Below are 21986 nucleotides of genomic sequence, written 5' to 3'. Positions count from 1 at the left end.
TCACCATGATCATTATTAATTCGACAGAAACATTCCCCGCCCACAACAAGCTTACAGTCTAGAGGGGGAGACGGATTTTAATAGAAATAAATAAATTACAAATAAAGTGCGTAAGTGCAGTGGGGTTCGGAGGGGAGATGAGTAAAGTGCTCTGCACTTGAATACAGTGCTCTGCACATAGTAAGCGCTCAATAAATACGACTGATGATGATAAAGGGGGCAAATTAGGGGGATGCAGAAGGGTGTAGGAAGAGGGGAGAGGAAGGCTTAGTCAGGGAAGGCCTCTTTGGAGGAGATATGCCGTCAATAAGGCTTTGGAGGGCGGGAGTAAATGTCCGACAGATATGAGGAGCAAGTATGTGTCTCTAGTGCACTGACATTTGGGGTGACAACACTTGAATGACCGTCTCTAGGTCTTTCTGAAAAATCTTGAGTATTCTAAGAACGGAAACCCAATCAATCAAACCCCTGTGGAGAAGAAACATGGACCAGTGGCGAGATTGTGGGCTTGGGAGTTAGAGGACAGGGGTTAATGATCAATCAATCAATCAATCAATCAATCGTATTTATTGAGTGCTTACTGTGTGCAGAGCACTGTACTAAGATGGCATTTATTAAGCGCTTACTATGTGCAAAGCACTGTTCTAATCAATCAATCGTATTTATTGAGCGCTTACTGTGTGCAGAGCACTGTACTAAGATGGCATTTATTAAGCGCTTACTATGTGCAAAGCACTGTTCTAATCAATCAATCAATCGTATTTATTGAGCGCTTGCTATGTGCAGAGCACTGGACTAAGCGCTTGGGAAGTACAAGTTGGCAACACATAGAGACGGTCCCTACCCAACAGTGGGCTCCGCTGGGGAGGTTACAAGGTGATCAGATGGGCCCACGGGGGGCTCACAGTCTTCATCCCCATTTTACAGATGAGGGAACTGTGGCCCAGAGAAAGTTTTTTTTTTTTAAATGGCATTTATTAAGCACTTACTATGTGCAAAGCACTGTTCTAAGCGCTGGGGAGGTTACAAGGTGATCAGGTTGTCACACGGGGGGCTCACAGTCTTCATCCTCATTTTACAGATGAGGAAACTGTGGCCCAGAGAAGGGTTTTTTTATGGCATTTATTAAGCGCTTATTATGTGCAAAGCACTGTTCTAAGTGCTGGGGAGGTTACAAGGCGATCACGTTGTCCCATTGGGGGCTCACAGTCTTCATCCCCATTTTACAGATGAGGAAACTGTGGCCCAGAGAAGGGTTTTTTTATGGCATTTATTAAGCACTTACTATGTGCAAAGCACTGTTCTAAGTGCTGGGGAGGTTACAAGGCGATCACGTTGTCCCACGGGGGGCTCACAGTCTTCATCCCCATTTTACAGCTGAAGGAACTGAGGCCCGCAGACATGAAGTGACTTGCCCAAAGTCACACAGCCGACAGTTGGCAGAGCCGGGATTTGAACCCATGACCTCTGACTCCAAAGCCCATGCTCTTTCTACTGAGCCACACTGCTTCTCAGCCGCACTGCTTCTCTGAAGCAGAGAAGTTAAGTGACTTGCCCAAAGTCAACCAGCCGATAAGCGGCAGAGTCAGGATTTTTTTTTAATGGCATTTATTAAGTGCTTACTATGTGCAAAGCACTGTTCTAAGCTCTGGGGAGGTTACAAGGTGATCAGGTTGTCCCACGTGGGGCTCACAGTCTTAATCCCCATTTTACAGATGAGGGAACTGTGGCCCAGAGAAGGTTTTTTTTATGGCATTTATTAAGCTCTTACTATGTGCAAAGCACTGTTCTAAGCGCTGGGGAGGTTACAAGGCGATCAGGTTGTCCCACGGGGGGCTCACAGTCTTCATCCCCATTTTACAGATGAGGGAACTGAGGCCCAGAGAAGTGAAGTGACTTGCCCAAAGTCACACGGCCGACAGTTGGCGGAGGCGGGATTTGAACCCATGACCTCCAACTCCAAAGCCCGGGCCCTTTCCACTGGGCCACGCTGCTTCTCTGATCCCAGCTCCACCACTGATCTGCTGTGTGACTTTGGGCAAGTCACTTCGCTTCTCTGGGCCTCAGTTCCCTCATCTGTAAAATGGGGATTGAGATTGTGAGCCCCGTTACGGAACAGGGATTCCGTCCAACCCAATTACTTGTATCCGCCTAGCACTCAGAGCAATCAATCAATCAATCAATCGTATTTATTGAGCGCTTCCTGTGTGCAGAGCACTGTACTAAGCACTTGGGAAGTACAAGTTGGCAACATATAGAGACAGTCCCTACCCAACAGTGGGCTCACAGTCTAAAAGAGCAGTGTTTGGTCCATAGTGAGCACTTAACAAATCCCACGATTATTATCCTGTGGATGCCCCTCTAGGAGGTGAAGGAAGAAGCATCTCAGCAATCCTATTTCCCTTGTGGGGAAGAGGAGAAGCAACAGAATGGGAGGCCAATTTGTACTTCCCAAGCGCTTAGTACAGTGCTCTGCACACAGTAAGCGCTCAATAAATACGATTGATGATGATGATGATGATGATGAGGCCGCTTTGGAAAGACTCAGACCGCAACTAGAGGAGAGGCGTGGGAAACTGGTTGCCAACTTGTACTTCCCAAGTGCTTAGTACAGTGCTCTGCACACAGTAAGCACTCAATAAATACAATTGATTGATTGATTGATTGATTGGTTGGTTTGAGCCCAACTGTTTTAGTGGCAGGCTGTCGTGGGTTGAACATGACAAAACTATTTTCAGATGAAACTGTTGGTGTCCAAACTGCTAAAGAAAGACTTTTCAGGCTGCTTTGAGGCCACCTTCTAGACTGTGAGCCCGTTTTTGGGTAGGGACCGTCTCTATATGTTGCCAACTTGTACTTCCCAAGCGCTTAGTACAGTGCTCTGCACACAGTAAGCACTCAATAAATACAATTGATTGATTGATTGATTGATTGGTTGGTTGGTTTGAGCCAAACTGTTTTAGTGGCAGGCTGTCGTGGGTTGAACGTGACAAAACTATTTTCAGACGAAACCGTTGGTGTCCAAACTGCTAAAGAAAAGACTTTTCAGGCTGCTTTGAGGCCACCTTCTAGACTGTGAGCCCGTTTTTGGGTAGGGACCGTCTCTATATGTTGCCAACTTGTACTTCCCAAGCGCTTAGTCCAGTCCTCTGCACACAGTAAGCGCTCAATAAATACAATTGATTGATTGATTGGTTGGTTGGTTTGAGCCAAACTGTTTTAGTGGCAGGCTGTCGTGGGTTGACCGTGACAAAACTATTTTCAGACGAAACCGTTGGTGTCCAAACTGCTAAAGAAAGACTTTTCAGGCTGCTTGGAGGCCACCTTCTAGACTGTGAGCCTGTTTTTGGCTCACTTGTACTTCCCAAGCGCTTAGTCCAGTGCTCTGCACACAGTAAGCGCTCAATAAATACGATTGAATGAATGAATGAACCTCTCCTCGAGTTAAGCTGTTTTGGATGAATGAGTGAACCTCTCCTAGAGTTAAGCTGTTTCGGATCAGTGAAGGTGGGTGAAATTTTATCAGTGATTTTGTCAGTAAGTGAGACTAATCATAATAATCGTGGTTTCCGTTAAGTGCTCGCTAGAAGGAGAGGAACCGAATCTTTGGCCGGCCTAGCAACCGTATCCAAGGCCTGGCGGCTGTCTCTCCTTCTTTTTTTTCTTTTCTTTCCTTTTTTTTTTCCTTTTTCCAGCACTAGAGAGAGCAGTCTGCACTATACAGCTTCTGGGGTGGTGGTAGCCTTCCCTCCATTCAGTTTCCCGGGTTAATTAGTAGTCTCAGTGTGTGGCTCTGAAGCAGTCACACAAAAGAGCTGTTGCAGCTGTAACCTCTTATTCCTCTGCGAGGGGCTTGGGGTGGGCAAAGCCATCCAGGCATTTCCCCGGACAGGTAAGCCGGAGGATGGGCAATCAAGCTGAACTTGTCAAGTGGGCGCCCGCTCTTCCATCTGCGCCTGATGGGGACCTCAATATTTGTAGGGCGCTGTGGAAAGTAGACAAGAGAGGGCAAAGCCAGAAGGATGCTGACAATAGCGGGAGATCCCCTTTCCCTCCCTAGCTCCTTGAGGATGGGTGATGCTTCCAGACCTCCTTCCTATCCATCCCTTCTCCTGCTAAGGCACTGCAGCCAACTCCAGACAGTGCCCGGGGAACCAGGTGAAGGGAATTTGGGAGGGAGACTGGTGATGGGGGGAGAAAGCGGAGGGAAGGGTGCGGAATTGGGGTTCGGAGAGGGATGCACTTGCTCAGCCAGGCGATCCGTTGTCGTGGAAAGGTAGCGAGAGTGTTGTTTGTGGCCCTGCTCGACGCATGCATGCAGGGGATGGATTCAGAAGATGTTCTGGACCGGTACCGAATGCTTCTTGGGTTTTTTTCCCTTGCTGCTATTGTGGCAACACGATGTTGGTGGGAGGAGAGGGAGGGAGGTGGAAGGGGGGGAGCGGAAACCAGCCCTGCTGCTTTTTCATTTCCCTCATTTCAGAATAACTAGGGAACGGGAAATGTCCGTATCCCAGAAAGGTGCTGCTTCTGGGCTCGGCCCTTTCTTTGGAGTCTTTTATTCTGGTATGTCTCTTTGTTTTTATTTCCCCCCTCTCCCTTGTGTATCTGTGCCTAAGGGGTGTGTTGGGCTATTTTTCCAAGAATATTTTCTTCGCTGTATTATGCGTGTGTGCCAAATCGTATTTAGTCACCTCTGCTGGAGAGTTGGGAGTTCATTTTCTTTAATGCACTTGAAAACCGTATACGAGTCCCTGTGTTACCAGCCCCTCTCCGAGTTGGTATTTGTTTCGGAATTATCATGCCTCCAGTGTGGCAACTGAATCAGAGCTTTTGATCTCTCTTTTCCCCCCTTTCCCTTTCATAATGAGGTCTAGAGGGAAAAGCTACTCAATTAAAAATTCTACACCTCCCTTTTCTTCCGGTAAACAGCGCAGCAAACTCGGATATACATTTTTTTTTCTTTTTGTTATTCTTCGAGGCCGGTTTAATCACGACTGAATGAAGGAGATTTTGATTTTTGCCACAGGGGAGAGAGGTACTGCATACCCAGTGCTGAATGTTCAGTCGGGAAAAATTGGCAGAATCTGCCTTAACAGCTGACAGGTTCTGCTTTCTGATTTATGAAGTTGGCTCTCTCAGTATCCTTCTGGTTGTGGTTACATCCTGGCAAGGGCATTAGAGGAGGATGGAGAAACAGAAATTCAAATTCTACAACTTTCCTAGAATTTATCGCTCGGTCAAATGTCCCGTTTTAACGCACGATCTTTCTTAGTTCTGTCGACTTCATGTCCCTAGATATTACCAAAAAATAAATATAAAACTTTGAAAATGCTGCTCCATATCTTCACAGTTCCTCTGTTTAAATGCTTTATAGGTGAAGAGGTTTCTTGAAATTTAATCACTTTAATTCATGTGGAGACTGTTTGGGTCAACCTGGTTTTAGTCCTGATGATATTCAAGTTTCAGAGTAACCACTGATAAATACTTCTAAAAGGTAGTTACATGTATTTAACTTGTGCTGCTAAATCAGATGCTACACTTCTAAAATGTAGTTATATGTATTTCACTTGTGCGGCCAAATCAGATGCATCCAAATGGCAGTCATTTTTCTAGCATTTTGTCTGAGATTCCTGTCTTGATTTCATACTTTTTTTTTTAAAAAAAAAGCCCTCTATCCAGAAAATAGTTTTCCTGTTGCTACTGGGGTTTAAATGGAAAACTTCTTGAAATGCGTATGTTCTAATCAACCTTGAGGTTGGTCAAAATTCTTGGTTATCCCCAGTCATTCTTTTGCATCCTTTTCGAAAAGTCGGGAAAGGTAACGGCTGTTTTGTTGCTTTCTGCGCCGCTATCGTCAGTAAAAGAAGAGAGGTTTGTTCTTCTTTGGGAGACTGCAGATCTTAGCCTCCCCAGCTAAGTCTTCTGGAGATTTCGTAAGTTGCATTCAAAATGCACCCCATGCTTCATCCTCTTTCCATCAATGTTTCGGAACATTGTGGCCTCCCTATTTACAACCCAGTTTGCCTGAGAGCTGCAGTATGGAATAAATAGGTAAAATCATGGAATCATATTTACTTCAATCCGCAGACACGTTTCAACTGTATTAGAAAAAGGAGTTTTCCAATTCCACCAGGTTCAGCTCAAGAAGCAGGGTGGCCTAGTAGATAGTCCGCAGGCCTGAGAGTCAGAAGGACTTGGGTTCTAATCCTGGCTCCGCCACTTGGTCCGCGTGTGACCTTGGGAAGTCACTTCCCTGCTCTGTGCCTCAGTTAACTCGTCTGTACAATGGGGCCAACCTGATTGCCTTGTATCTGCCCCAGCGCATATAGTGGGTGCTTAACAAATACCATTTAAAAAAAAGAATGGATGGGAGAATCCTTGGGGAGAGTTGGCCTAGTAAGTCTTCAGATGGTCAATGATTTAGATCGGTTTCTTGGAACTCCACTGCCAAGGCAGAAGAATAAAATAATTCAGTTTTGGATCATGAGGTCCCATCCTCACACTGAAGGTCTAGGTTATAATTTGTGTGCCCTGTCCCCAGCATAAGCAGCAAATGCAATAAATAATAACTAGCAAGTAACATGACTTGATTTTTTTAAATGGTATTTAGGCGCTTACTATGTGCCAGGCACTATACTAAGCGCTGGGGTGGATACAAGCAAATCCTGTATATATGTATATACCTGTATATATGTTTGTACGTAGTTATTACTCTATTTTATTTGTACATATTTATTCTATTTATTTTGTTAATATGTTTTGTTTTGTTCTCTGTCTCCCCCTTCTAGACTGTGAGCCCACTGTTGTGTAGGGACCGTCTCTATATGTTGCCAACTTGTACTTCCCAAGCGCTTAGTACAGTGCTCTGCACACGGCAAGCACTCAATAAATACGATTGAATGAATATAAGCTAATCAGATTGGACGCAGTCCGTATCCCACATGGGGCTCAGTCTTAATCCCCATTTTACAGATAATTTAACTGTAAATTTATTTCCCCCCTCTCCGTTGTGTATCTGTGCCTAAGGGGTGTGTTGGGATATTTTTCCAAGAATATTTTCTTCGCTGTATTATGCGTGTGTGCATAATCCCCATGCGTGTGTGCATAATCCCCATTTTCCAGATGAGGTAACTGAGGCCGAGAGAAGTGACTTGCCCATGGTCACACAGCACACAAGTGGCGGAGCTGGATTTAGAACCCGGGTCCCTTCTGACCCCCAGGCCCGTGTGCTATCCACTGGGTCACACTGCTTCTCAATTGTGTATAATTCCAAAGTGAGCTAAATGGTAAATTCCTTGAGGGTGAATTGTATCTTCTAACTCCCTACTTTACTCTCCTGAGTGCTTAGTACATTGCTCCGCACCTGAACTCAATAAATACTATTGGTCAAGTAGCCCTTGGGTATTTTTGTGAAGAAATAACCAATCTCTTTTAGAGGCGGCCAGAAACCTGTGTAGCCTGTGGGCAGGGAATGTATCTCCCAACTCTGTTATATAATAATAATAATAATAATAGCATTTATTAAGCGCTTACTATGTGCAAAGCACTGTTCTAAGCGCTGGGGAGGTTACAAGGTGATCAGGTTGTCCCACTTGGGGCTCACATTTAATCCCCATTTTCCAGATTAGGTAACCGAGGCACAGAGAAGTGAAGTGACTTGCCCAAAGTCACCCAGCTGACAAGTGGCGGAGCCGGGATTTGAACCCATGACCTCTGACTCCAAAGCCCGGGCTCTTTCCACTGAGCCATGCTGCTTCTCAAATGCTTAATTGTACTTTCCCAAATGCTTAATACAGTGCTCTTCACACATTAAGTGCTCAGTAGATAGCAGCGAGGCCTAGTGGATAAAGCACGGGCCTGGAAATCGGAAGGTCATTGGCCCTAATCCCGGTTCCGCCACTTGTCTTCTGTGTGACCTTCTGTAAGTCACTTTACTTCTCTCGGCCTCAGTTGCCTCATCTGGAAAATGGGGATTGAGACTGTGAGCCCCATGTGGGACAGGGACTGTGTCCAACCTGATTAACTTGGATCTACCCCAGTGCTTCACAAGTACCAGAATGATGATGATGAATGAATGAATACGATTGATGGATTATTACATATCAATCAATCAATCAATCAATCAATCGTATTCATTGAGCACTTACTGTGTGCAGAGCACTGTACTAAGCGCTTGGGAAGTACAAGTCGACAACACATAGAGACAGTCCCTACCCAACAGTGGGCTCACAGTCTAGAAGGGGGAGACAGGGAACAATGGGCTTTGGTTTTGCAAGGCTTTTTCCCCTAAGAGGAATGGGTATTTTAAGAATTGTGGGGTTATTTACTTCTCTCTTAATTACTTCCTAACCTTTTTTAATTTTTAAGGGGAGTCTTATTTAAGGGTTCACAGAATTAATTACATAAATATCTAACTAGTCAATTAAACTAAAAAATGTTAAGTGGAAAAAGAGTTGTAAAAAAAAAAATCAACCCTACCTCCTGGAAGGTAGAACGATGGTGCCAAAACACTTTCAGCTTTTCCTAGACAAAACTGTGGAATTCAGAAGAAAAACACATTCAGTGGTGGTAGTGGTGTTGGATTTGGCTTCTTTTAGAATCAGTGCAGGATGTGAACTGTGTTTCTGTGTGGGGAACAGAGGTAATGAAGAGAGCGTCCCTTATTAAATCACTGACAGATTTTCAGCCAGATGTTTTGGCACCCGATAGCATGTCATTCTGGAAACACATTTTCCTCTTCCCTTAAACCTGTAGTTATCCAGTTATTACTAAAGGTCTGGGTAGGTTTAGGCATCTGCCTTATCTCGTGGCTTTTTCCAGGAGGCCGACCGCACTTTTTCCAGACATCTCATTAATTCTCATCATTGACCTTTAATAGTAGGAGCACTTGTTTCCCCGTATTTTACAAATGGATCCAAGAGGCCCAGAACTTGGAAACCCTGACTGAGCCAAAGGTATTGGCCGAGTCCAGGCCATCTAACTCTTTGTCGGGCTCAATAAAGCCAGTCTGTGGGGCCCCCCAAATTATGCACTCCAAATACCTCATCGTTCCTTTTAGTAATTCCCTCCTTTTTGCGCTTCTCTCTTCCGTCTCCAAGCACTGCTACTTTTCCAGGGTGTTGTTCAAACAAAACGGGATTCTGAGGCCCAGGACTCAGAAGCCGAGTGGCCTATTCATTCATTCGTTCAATCGTATTTATTGAGCGCTTACTGTGTGCAGACGCCGTACTTATCGCTTGGAAAGTACAATTCGGCAACAGAGACAATCCCTACCCAACAGCAGGCTCACCGTCTAGAAGGGAGAAGACAGACAATAAAATAAGTAGACAGGCATCAATAGCATCAATATAAATAAATAGAATTATTGATATATACACATCATTAATTAAAAAATGAAAAATATGTACATATTTACACAAGTGCTGTGGGGCGGGGAGGGGGGTAGAGCAGAGGGAGGGAGTCGGGGTGATGGGGAGGGGAGGAGGAGCAGAGGAAAAGGGGGGCTCAGTCTGCCGACTTGTACTTCCCAAGCGCTTAGTACAGTGCTCTGCACACAGTAAGCACTCAATCAATACGATTGAATGAATGAATGAATGAATGAATGGGAAGGCTTCCTGGAGGAGGTGAGCTTTCAGTAGGGCTTTGAAGCGGGGAAGTGGCTTAGTGGATAGAGCCCAGGAATGGGAGTTAGGACATGGTTTTTAATTCCGGCTCTGACACTTGTCTGCCCCGTGACTCCGGGCAAGTCACTTCACTTCTCCGTACCTCAGTTCCCTCATCTGTAAAATGGAAATTAAGTCTGTGAGCTCCATGTGGGACAGAGACTCTGCCCAACCTGATTTGCTTGTATCCACCCCAGTGCTTAGTACAGTGCCTGCCTTCCCTGACTAAAAGCGCTCCTTTCCTCTTCTTCCACTCCTGCGTCGCTTTGACTTGTTCCCTTTGTTCATTACTCCCCCAACTCCAGCCTCATAGCACTAAAGTACATATCTGTCATTTATTTATGTTAATTTGTCCCCCCTCCCGCCCCAAGACTGTAAGCTCATCGTGGGCAGGGAATGTGTCTGCTTATCGTCATATTGTACTCTCCCAAGAGCATAGTACAGTGCTCTGCACACAGTAAACACTCATTAAATGCATTTGAAAGAATGAAAATAATAATAATAATAATAATGGCATTTGCTAAGCACTTACTATGTGTAAAGCACTGTTCTAAGCGCTGGGGAGGTTATAAGGTGATCAGGTTGTCCCACGGGGGGCTCACAGTCTTCATCCCCATTTTATAGATGAGGTAACTGAGGTCCAGAGAAGTGAAGTGACTTGCCCAAAGTCACACAGCACACAATTGGCAGAGGCGGAATTAGAACCCATGCACTTACTATGTGCAACACACTGTTCTAAGCGCTGGGGAGGTTACAAGGTGATCAGGTTGTCCCACGGGGGGCTCACAGTCTTAATCCCCATTTTACAGATGAGGTAACTGAGGCTCAGAGAAGGTAAGCGACTTGCCCAAGGTCACACAGCAGACATGCGGCAGAGCAGGGATTAGAACCCATGACCACTGACTCCCAAGCCCGGGCTCTTTCCACTGAGCCATGCTGCTTCTCTATATAATAAGCACTTAACAAATACCACCATTATTATCATTATTATTTCTCAGAACGGTGTGTGGGTGTGAACAGGATTAATACGTCTACTTTCAGGGAGTCACTTTAAGCCCTAGGAGAATTGGGAGAATTAAACATTAAATTTAATCAGATATTAAAAATAAATGGTTGAAAGCTGGGCCTGATTTTTCTGCCCTCTTGCATCCAATCTGATCCCATCCTCTTTAATTAAAAGAAAGGGTTAGTTGTCAGATAAGAGCAACAAAATGAAGCTGTTGAGGTTTAGTGCATTGTGGCAAAATATTGTCAATGAAGACATCTCTGTGTCTCAATTCCTTTATTTGTAAATTGGGGATTGAGACTGTGAGCCCTGTGTGGGACAGGGATTGGGCACAACCCCATTTGATTGTGTCCACCCCAGCGCTTAATACAGGGCTTAGTACATAGTAAGCGCTTAACAAATACCACAATTATTATTATTACCAATGGTTAAAAGTGGAAGTGCTCCTCTTAAAGTGCCACGGCTGACTTTTAAGGTTTGGGAGAAGTAAGTTCGTCGAGAGCCGGGAACTTATCTACCAACTCTGTTGCATTATACTTTCCCAAGCGTTTAGTACAGTACTCTGCGCACGGTAAGTGCTCAAAAACCATTGATTGACTTAAATTCTGAAAAGGACTGATTAATTAGGGAGGCCCGTAACTTAATGGAAAGAACACTGGGCTGGGCGGCAGAAGGACGGTGGGTAGGGAACGTGTTTGTTTATTGTTATATCATACCCTCCCATGCACTTAGTGCAGTGCTTTGCACAAAGTGAGTGTCAATAAATACGACTGACTGACTGAATGATTGAGCTTTAAGAGCTCTGTCACTGGTCTGCCGCGTGACCTTGGATAAGTAACTTGACTGCACTGTCCCTCAGTTTCTCCATCCGTAAAATGGAGAAAAAATACTTCCTCTCCTTCTTTCCTACGTTGTAAGGCCTGTATCTGCCACAGCTTTTAGCACAGTCTTTAGAACATAATCATCATCAATCGTATTTATCATCATCATCAATCGTATTTATTGAGCGCTTACTGTGTGCAGAGCACTGTACTAAGCGCTTGGGAAGTACAAGTTGGCAACATATCATCATCAATCATATTTATTGAGCGCTTACTGTGTGCAGAGCACTGGACTAAGCGCTTGGGAAGTACAAGTTGGCAACATATAGAGACAGTCCCTACCCAACAGTGGGCTCACAGTCTAAAACATAATCAGCACTTAACCGCCTCTGCTTGCAGTTATGGAATGTTTTTTTTCTGGGTTTTAACATCACACACCTGCATCTGCAACCCACAATTACCTTTTTAAAAAACATTACATTTTGCACCAAAATGATGACATTTTATTCACGAAAGGTTGAATTTCCTGTCTCTCTGGAATGTTTTACCATTTTTACCAAGTATAAAAATTAGAGCACTAAGTCTAAAATGTTACGTCTTTTGGGGAGAGGAAATTATGGATACATTTCTATAAAGTTCCGTCTTTTTCTTCCTGACTTCTTTTTCTTAAAGAGTAAGGAAAATGAAAAAAAAAATTATGTTTCAGGTTTTGCTAGAAAGTAGTGAATGTATTCAACAGTACATAAATTTAATCAGATATTAAAAATAAATGGTGGAAAGCTGTGCCTGATTTTTCTGCCCTCTTGCCAAATCTAGATTGAACAGATGCATTGTGCACTTTGTCAAAAACTTTATAAATAATCCATGAATCCACCATATGTGACATGAGGTCTCTTATTAGGATCAGAGTTTTCTTTACACCCCTAAAACTGATCACTCTCCAGGATTTGAATGTGAATTTTCCAAGAACTCTGTTAGCATTGTGCATTTCATGAAAATATTACTTTTTTCCAATTAAGGTAATTATATATTGACTCAAATTACTTCACATGTATAAAATTATCAACATAAAAAACTAATGAAGTAACACCAAGCATACTCTGCCTTTTTTACGGTATTTTTAAGTGCTTACTATGTGCCAGGCACTGTACTAAGCACTAGGGTAGATACAAGCTAATCAGGTTGGACACAGTCCCTGTCCCATAGTAGGGATCACAATTTTAATCCCTATTTTGTAGATGAGGTAACTGAAGCACAGAGAAGTTATTTGATTTGCCCAAGGTGACAGAGCAAGGAGTAGAGCAAAAAATTGCAAAATTCAAGTGGGGGAAAAAATTTTTCACACGTTTCAAGTACCTGGAACTCCTACATAAAAAAAAAGATTTTTGTTTGAAATCCCTGAATAAATGCATCTGTTTTTGGCTCCTCTTCCTCCCTGCCAATTAAAAGCTCCTCAAGAGCAGGAATTGTGTATCCTGCCTATCTGCTATTCTCCCAAGTGCTTAGTACAGCATTCTACAGGCAGTGAGCGCTCAATAAATGCTACCGATTGATGCCCTCAGGTATCCTCATTCTTTGTTTTGTATTTGAAAGTGAAACTGCTGAGCTTGTTACCTCCCAGGTGTGAGAGTAGGATTGGAAAGGCCTGTAGATTCCACATTAGAAGAACATATAGGATGTAGTTTGGATTTTTTGTAGCTGCTGTTTTGGGATCTGCCGTTATTTGCGCCTCTTCCCGGGGATGAATTTGCCATTGGGCCACCCACAGGCTCTACTGCCAGTCTCGGTTTTAATAAAACCGAAAAAAAACAAACAAAAAATCATCTCGTATCTCTGGAGTCATGCTAATACCTGGACCACCCTGGCCAAACAAGGAATCCCACCGCGTTGTATCCTGTAAACAATCTGTTGCACGAGACTTTATAGGATGCTTTGAATTCTTAATAGAGAAGTGTCTGGTTTTCGTTTTTAACTCTCCCTGCCCCAAATTTGCTGTTTTAAAGGGAAGCTCTTCTCCCCGCCTTCAAAACCTTATTGAAGGTACATCTCCTCCAAAAGGCCTTCCCAGACTAAGCCCCCCAACATTTTCCTTTTCTCCCCTCCCTGACTTGCTCCGTTTGTTCTTCCCTTTCTCCCCCTCCCTTATACATGGCTCTGACTTGCTCCCTTTATTCTTCCCCCACCTCAATCAATCAATCAATCAATCAGTCAATCAATCGTATTTATTGAGCGCTTACTGTGTGCAGAACACTGTACTAAGCGCTTGGGAAGTACAAGCTGGCAACATATAGAGACGGTCCCTACCCAACAGTGGACTCACTCCAGCCCCACAGCACTTATGTCCGTACCTGTAATTTATTTATTTGTATTGATGTCTGTCTCACCCCAACTAGACTGTAAGCCTGCTGTGGGCAGGGAATGTGTTCGTTGTTTTGTTTTTTTGTGGCATTTATTAAGCGCTTACTATGGGCAAAGCACTGTTCTAAGCGCTGGGGAGGTTACAAGGTGATCAGGTTGTCCCACGGTGGGCTCGCAGTCTTCATCCCCATTTTACAGATGAGGGAACCGAGACACAGAGAAGTTAAGTGACTTGCCCAAAGCCACACAGTTGACAGTTGGCGGAGCCGGGATTTGAACCCATGACATCGGACTCCAAAGCCTGTGCTCTTTCCACTGAGCCACGCTGCTTCTCTAGCCACGCTGTATTGTACTCTCCCAAGCACTTAGTCCAGTTCTCTGCACACAGTAAGCGCTCAATAAATACGATTGAATGAATGAATATAATGGAATTTCTGATCGGGAATGACTGCTGAGCCTTTGACCTGAAACGTGAGGATGGAGAACTTGCCCGGAACAATCGTGCTGTGGCCTGCTTTTTGCACACTCTTATCCCTGCCGGTCACATTCCCTCCGGGGCCCGGTTAATCGATCAGTTGTATTTATTGAGCACTTACTGTGTGCAGAGTACTGTACTAAGTGCTTGGGAGAGTACAAAATGGCAATAAATGACACATTCCTTGCCCACAATGAGATTACAGTCTAAAGGGATAGAGAACAACAGCACAGTATAGTGCTGATGAAGTTCAGTGGCACCGGTGCCCGGAAGGTGGTTACTTTGGTAGTAACCGAGGTCTTTGCCACCCTGAATAGCCAGCTGTCTCTCAGGGTTACTGCTGGGTCTTCCCACCTCCAGGATTCATTCATTCATTCATTCAATCGTATTTATTGAGCGCTTACTATGTGCAGAGCACTGTACTAAGCGCTTGGGAAGTACAAGTTGGCAACACAGAGAGATGGTCCCTACCCAACAGCGGGCTCACAGTCTAGAAGGGGGAGACAGACAACAAAACAAAACATATTAACAAAATAAAATAAATAGAATAAATATGTACAAATAAAATGAATAGACTAATAAATGCGTACAAACATATATATATATATATATATACACATATATATATACATATATATATATACACATATATATATATATATATATACAGGTGGGTTCTAATCCTGGCTCTGCCACTTGTCAGCTGCGTGACTTTGGGCAAGTCGCTTCTCTGTGCCTCATTTACCTCATCTGTCAAATGGGGATTTCATTCATTCATTCATTCAAGATGATGGCATTTGTTAAGCGCTTACTATGTGCCAAGCACTGTTCTAAACACTGGGACAGCTCCCTAGGACTTTCTCTGGTCAGAAAGCTTTGACCCTGGATCATCATCATCAATCGTATTTACTGAGCGCTTACTATGTGCAGAGCACTGTACTAGGTGCTTGGGAAGTACAAATTGGCAACATATAGAGACAGTCCCTACCCAACAGTGGGCTCACAGTCTAAAAGGGGAAGACAGAGAACAAAACCAAACATATTAACAAAATAAAATAAATAGAATAGATATGTACAAGTAAAATAAATAAATAGAGTAATAAATATGTACAAACATATATGCATATATACAGGTGCTGTGGGGAAGGGAAGGAGGTAAGATGGGGGGGATGGAGAGGGGGGCGAGGGGGAGAGGAAGGAAGGGGCTCAGTCTGGGAAGGCCTCCTGGATGGCCCAGCCCTTTTCAGGCTCATCCGGGGCAGGAATGATTCCCGGAAAGATGCTCTTTCCACCAGACCAATAGTAGGGCTGGATAAGACCTGTCCACTGTGTGACCTTGGACGAGTCATTTAACTTTATGCTTGTTACCTCGCCTGTAATATGGGTATTAAGATTGGGAGCTCCATGTGGGACAGGGACTGTGTCCCACCTGATTATCTCGTATCTATCCAGTGCTTAGAACAATGCCTAGCACATAGCGCTTAACAAATACTATTAGGTTTTGTCGTCCGTTTCCCCCTTCTAGATTGTGAGCCCGTTGTTGGGTAGGGACCATCTCTATATGTTGCCGACTTGGACTTCGCAAGTGCTTAGTCCAGTGCTCGGCCCACAGTAATCCCCCTTTTACAGATGAGGTAACTGAGGCCCAGAGAAGCCAAGTGACTTGCCCAAAGTCACACAGCTGATAAGTGGTGAATTCGGGATTAGAACCCATGACCTCTGACTCCCAAGCCCTGGCTCTTTCCACTGAGCCACACTGTGGGTTTTTTTGTTTGTTTGCTTGTTTTGTTTTGTTGTCTGTCTCCCCCTTCTAGACTGAGAGCCCGTTGTCGGGTAGGGACCGTCTCTATCTGTTGCCGATTTGTACTTCCCAAGCACTTAGTACAGTGCTCTGCACACAATAAGAGCTCAATAAATACGGTTAAATGAATGAATGAAAGTGCTCAATAAAAACGATTGAATGAATGAATATTATTATCATTATCAGCAGCAGCCCAGGGATTTGGAGCAGCAGCCAGGGAAGGGAACACTTTTTAATAATTTTTTGTATTTTTAATTCTTTTAATGGTATTTAAGCACTTACTATGTGCCAGGGACTGAATAAAAATCGAATGCTTTTCCCTCCCCTCAAAGCGGAAGACCACCTGCATGTCCTCACCAGTCCTTGGACAGACAAGGTGAGATGTGGTCACCGGGATTGCCCACCCACCTCCTTGCAGTCGTTTGGGGCTGCCGTGGGATCATCATCATCATCAATCGTATTTATTGAGCGCTTACTATGTGCAGAGCACTGTACTAAGCGCTTGGGAAGTACAAATTGGCAACATATAGAGACAGTCCCTACCCAACAGTGGGATGAAATGAGAAGCCTTGTGTTTGTTTTATTTTATGGAGGAGCAGTGTGTTATAGTGGTAAGAACACAGTTGTGGGAGTCATAGGACGTGGGTTCCTTCAATCAAATTCATTGAGCACTTAATGTTTGCAGAACACTGTACTTGGTGCTTGGAAAGTAATAATAATAATAATAATAATGGCATTTATTAAGCACCTACTCTGTGCAAAGCACGGTTCTAAGCACTGGGGAGGTTACAAGGTGATCAGGTTGTCCCATGTGGGGCTCACAGTCTTAATCCCCATTTTACAGATGAGGGAACTGAGGCCCAGAGAAGTTAAGTGACTTGCCTAAAGTCACACAGCTGACAATTGGCCGAGTCGGGATTTGAACCCATGACCTCTGACTCCAGAGCCCATGCTCTTTCCACCGAGCCACGCTGCTTCTCAGTGCAATTCAGCACCAAAGAGAGACAATCCCTTCTAATCCCGGCTCCTCCATCATCATCATCAATTGTATTTATTGAGCGCTTACTGTGTGCAGAGCACTGTACTAAGCGCTTGGGAAGTACAAATTGGCAACATATAGAGACAGCCCCTACCCGACAGTGGGCTCACAGTCGGCTGGGTGACCTTGGACAAGCCGCATAACTTCTCTGTGCTTCAGTTCCCTCATCTGGAAAATGGGAATTAAGTCTGTGAGCCCCACGTGGGACAACCTGATTACCTGGTATCTACCCCAGCACTTAGAACAGCGCTTGGCACGTAATAAGCGCTTAACGGATACCACGATTGTTATCATTTTGATTTAAAGGAAAAGAAGGACAAAAAATGAATGAGGGTTTGAATTTTCCCTTTCCCAGACAGGCCCACGGGGACACTCTCTGATCAAGGAAGGGTTTGTTCGTACTTCAGCGGACAGTGTTAGGCAGGGATGACTCCTGGGCCGAGGAGATTTGCGACCACTGCCTGACCCCATCTAGGGCCGCCGGGCATCGCGATTGATATCCGCAGCAGGCCAACGTCCATGCCTCTGGCTCTGCTGATGTCCGCACTGGGCCAGATAATTGCTGTCTGTACATATCTCTAATTTGTATTATTGTCCGTCTCCCCCGTAATAATAATAATAATAATGGCATTTATTAAGCGCTTACCATGTGCAAAGCACTGTTCTAAGCGCTGTAGACTGTAATGTCCTTGTGGACAGGGAACACACCCTTCTTCCCAGACTGAGCCCCTTCCTTCCTCTCCCCCTAGTCCCCCTCTCCATCCCCCCCATCTTACCTCCTTCCCTTCCCCACAGCACCTGTATATATGTATATATGTTCGTACATATTTATTACTCTATTTATTTTACTTGTACATATCTATTCTATTTATTTTATTTTGTTAGTATGTTTGGTTTTGTTCTCCGTCTCCCCCTTTTAGACCGTGAGCCCACTGTTGGGTAGGGACTGTCTCTATATGTTGCCAATTTGTACTTCCCAAGCGCTCAGTACAGTGCTCTGCACATAGTAAGCGCTCAATAAATACGATTGATGATGATGATGATGTTATAGTTGAACTCTCCCAAACAGCACAGTGCTCTGCCCACCCGTAAGGGCTCAATAAATGCCACTGATTGATTTGATTATCCAGTAGAAAAAAGTCTTTGACCTGTAGGACAAAGCACTGCTTCCATTTGAAAAATGAGGAAAAAATTCAGGTCCAGCACAATAAAGTCATCTATGAGAATCAAAGTCAAGTATTGAGATGAAATACAAGCCCATGTCTTCTTCTTCCAGAACTTGGTAGAGTCTCAGATTCATGTTTCGGTATCAGATTCTTACCATGCAGTGTTGCCATGCTGTTGAACTCCCTTGCTTAGATGCTTAATTTTACCCTTACGAGATTTACAGACTTTCTGTTCGATTAAATTGTCAGCGTTCTCATGGACATGCAAAATAACGTGACACACCGTAAATCCCATTTATTAATTCGTTCCCGTATTATTAACCTCTGAAAGCCAGTTGATTTATTCCTTGGAAAAGTGGACCATGGAAACAAGGAAACCTTATTTCCAGTTGTCGGTAAAGCAAGGATGAATGTAAAGATTTTAAGAGAGGAAGGGAAATTACAGCCTCTGCCGTTAGCTAGAGAGCGGAGTTCTCTTGCATCACCGCACGGCTCGAACCATTCTTCGTAGGCAGAGCACGCGTAGCGATCATTACAAAAGAGAATCGGAGCACAACAGAATCATCATCTTGTTTAATCTTTGCAGGCGGAGGGAAAGTGGTTTTGCTTTCTGAAAAGAACCGTGTTCTCTAGCTACAAAACACTACTTTGGTGGAAATCAAGCCCTGATTATAGATAGGGCTGGTGGGAAATGAATCTTCCCTCTGTGATAGTGCCTGGCAAGAGAAGACCTATCTATGTAGATTTAATTATGTTGAACTCCTTGATGGTATTATAGCCCGAAAGAAAGAGACCTGTGGCAGATTTGATGCAATCAAGAGTGAAGAAACGCAGTTGCTAATTGGAGTTTTACCGAGGAACACAGCGGTGACATATAACTGATTTCTAGGGAGTGTGTTTGCCGAATAATGCTCGAAAGATGCGTTTGGACACAATCTCCAACTCAAATACTCTACACCATAGGAACCTTTCATATGTGCCAGCAATTTCTGGATAATACCGGTGTTTATTCTCCGGCAGCAGATTGGCCTTAAAATGTTGGCAGATCATCTTGCAGATATCAAATCGGAGTCTGAAACCTGAATGTAAAAAGTGTTTTTAATCATCATCATCAATCGTATTTATTGAGCGCTTACTGTGTGCAAAGCACTGTACTAAGCACTTGGGAAGTACAAATTGGCAATCTAACTGTTAATCTAACTGAAAATGTAGTTCTTGGTCTAGTTTCTTCCCAGTCCCAAAGAAAGTCGGAGTTTAGTGCCGTTATCTTTGACTTAGAAGCACTTTAGAGTTTTCATTCCTTTTATTTCTTTAAAAGGCATTTAATAATAATAATTATGGCATTTATTAAGTACTTACTATGTGCCAGGCACTGTACTAAGCATCATCATCATCATCAATCGTATTTATTGAGCGCTAACTATGTGCAGAGCACTGTACTAAGCGCTTGGGAAGTACAAATTGGCAACACATAGAGACAGTCCCTTCCCAAAAGTGGGCTCACAGTCTAAAAGGGGGAGACAGAGAACAAAACCAAACATACTAACAAAATAAAATAAATAGAATAGATATGTACAGGTAAAATAAATAAATAAATAAGCACTGAGGTGGATACAAACAAATCGGGTTGGGCACAGTCCCTGTCCCACGTGGGCTCACGGTCTCAATCTCCATTTTACAGATGAGGGAACTGAGGCCCAGAGAAGTAAAGTGACTTGCCCAAGCTCTTGCAACAGACAAGTGGCAGAGTCCGGATTAGAACTCATGACCTTTTGTCTCCCAGGCCTGTGCTCTATTCACTAGGCCACGTATGGCTCAGTGGAAAGAGCCCGGGCTTTGGAGTCACAGGTCATGGGTTCAAATCCTGGCTCTGCCACTTGTCAGCTGGGTGACTTTGGGCAAGTCATGAGCCCACTGTTGGGTAGGGACTGTCTCTATATGTTGCCAACTTGTACTTCCCAAGCGCTTAGTACAGTGCTCTGCACACAGTAAGTGCTCAATAAATATGATTGATTGATTCCCTGTGCCTCAGTTACCTCATCTGTAAAATGGGGATAAGACTGTGAGCCCCACGTGGGACAAACTGATCACCTTATCAGCACTTAGAACAGTGCTTTGCACATAGTAAGCACTTAATAAATGCCATCATTATTATTATTATTATTTATAATGTGCCAGGCACTATAAAAAGTGACAGGGTAGATAGAAGTGTATCAGGTTGGATGCAGCCCACATCCTGTGCTCTTTGGAGAAGCAGCATGGCCTAGTGGATAGAGCCTGAGCCTGGGGAGTTAGAAGATCATGGGTTCTAATCCCGGCTCTGCCACTTGTCTGCTGTGTGACCTTGGGCAAGTCACTTCACTTCTCTGGGCCTCAATTCCCTCCTCTATAAAATGGGAATTAAGACTGTGAGCCCCATGTGGGGCAAGGACTGTCCAACCCATTTGCTCGTATCTACCCCAGCACTTAGTATAATTCCTGGCACATAGCAAGTGCTTAACAAATCCCATTATTATTATTATTATTATTATTATTATTATTATTATTATTCCATTAGTATAGCCCCCCCTTCCTGTTATTATCATTGAAGCCTAGAAACTGATGGACTGAAAAATCATCGTAAAGCACATATTTGAGCAGCCATTTATTATGCTACATACGCACAACATAACTCCAACGCTTCTACTAATAGCTTACCTAATTAGAAATAATGATTTGAAAGGGAAAAATGAGATTATTTGCCTCAGAGGAAGAATATATTTACATTGTTTCAATTGTTGCATATATTGCTGCATTAACTCCCTTTTAGTAGTAAACCAGATGTAAAAGTCATCATCCCTTTTTCCCCCATATTTCAGAGTCAGACTCCATTTAACTTGTACTTCCCAAGCGCTTAGTACAGTGCTCTGCACACAGTAAGCACTCAATAAATACGATTGATGATGATGATGATGATGATTTAAAGTTAGCTTTTTAAAGTCATAGGCCTTCTTCAAAGGAGAAGGAATTAAAATTCATGTTGGCAGTTGTCTTGTGCATGTCTTTGTGCCAGCACATTTCAAGCTATGTGTTAGGGAGTAGATTACTGTAGGAAGTAGACGAATAATATTGGTATTTGTTCCACACTTATTATGTGCCAAGCACTGGTCTAAGCACCGGGGTTGATACAAGGTCATCAGGTAGTCCCACGCGGGGCTCACAGTCTTCATTCATGAGGCACAGCGAAGTTAAGTGACTTGCCCAAGGTCACACAGCCTGCAACTGGCAGAGGAGGGATTTGAACCCATGACCTCTGACTCCCAAGCCTGGGCTCTTTCCACTAAGCCACACGGCTTCTAAAATAAGTTTGAATGAAATATAGGGAGGCAAAATCCTACATGTGATCAAAGATTTTCATTTGCAGTGAAAAACTAAATAATAATAATGATAACGGTATTTGTTAAGCGCTTATTATGTGCCAGGCACTGTTAACCTACTGCATTAGGGTAGATACAAGGTAATCAGCTGTGTCCCACGTGGGGCTCCCAGTCTTAATCCCCATTTTACAGATGAGGTAACTGAGGCACAGAGAAGTTAAGTGACTTACCCAAGGTCTCACAGCCTGCAACTGACAGAGGAGGGATTCGAACCCATGACCTCCGACTCCCAAGCCCGG

The 21986-nt window shown here is 43.8% G+C and overlaps 1 protein-coding gene across 6 annotated transcripts in view; it reads left to right on the top strand.

Annotated features, from left to right (window-relative positions):
* Positions 1 to 3800: 3800 nt before the first annotated feature.
* Positions 3801 to 21986, top strand: part of APBA2 (amyloid beta precursor protein binding family A member 2) — a 343044-nt gene continuing 324858 nt past the window's right edge. For 4 of the 6 annotated variants that reach the window (XM_038747002.1, XM_038746997.1, XM_038747001.1 and 1 more), the window contains exon 1: positions 3801 to 3892. The gene's annotated coding sequence lies outside the window, so the exon portion shown is untranslated. Of the gene's footprint in view, positions 3893 to 4332; positions 4351 to 4532; positions 4567 to 21986 lie in introns of those variants that run through there. The other 2 variants (XM_038746999.1, XM_038746998.1) reach the window with 2 other exon arrangements.

This window comes from Tachyglossus aculeatus, chromosome 5 (assembly GCF_015852505.1).
Source record: "Tachyglossus aculeatus isolate mTacAcu1 chromosome 5, mTacAcu1.pri, whole genome shotgun sequence".
In the NCBI taxonomy this organism is placed as follows: domain Eukaryota; kingdom Metazoa; phylum Chordata; class Mammalia; order Monotremata; family Tachyglossidae; genus Tachyglossus; species Tachyglossus aculeatus.
This window is presented reverse-complemented; position numbering and strand designations above follow the sequence as displayed.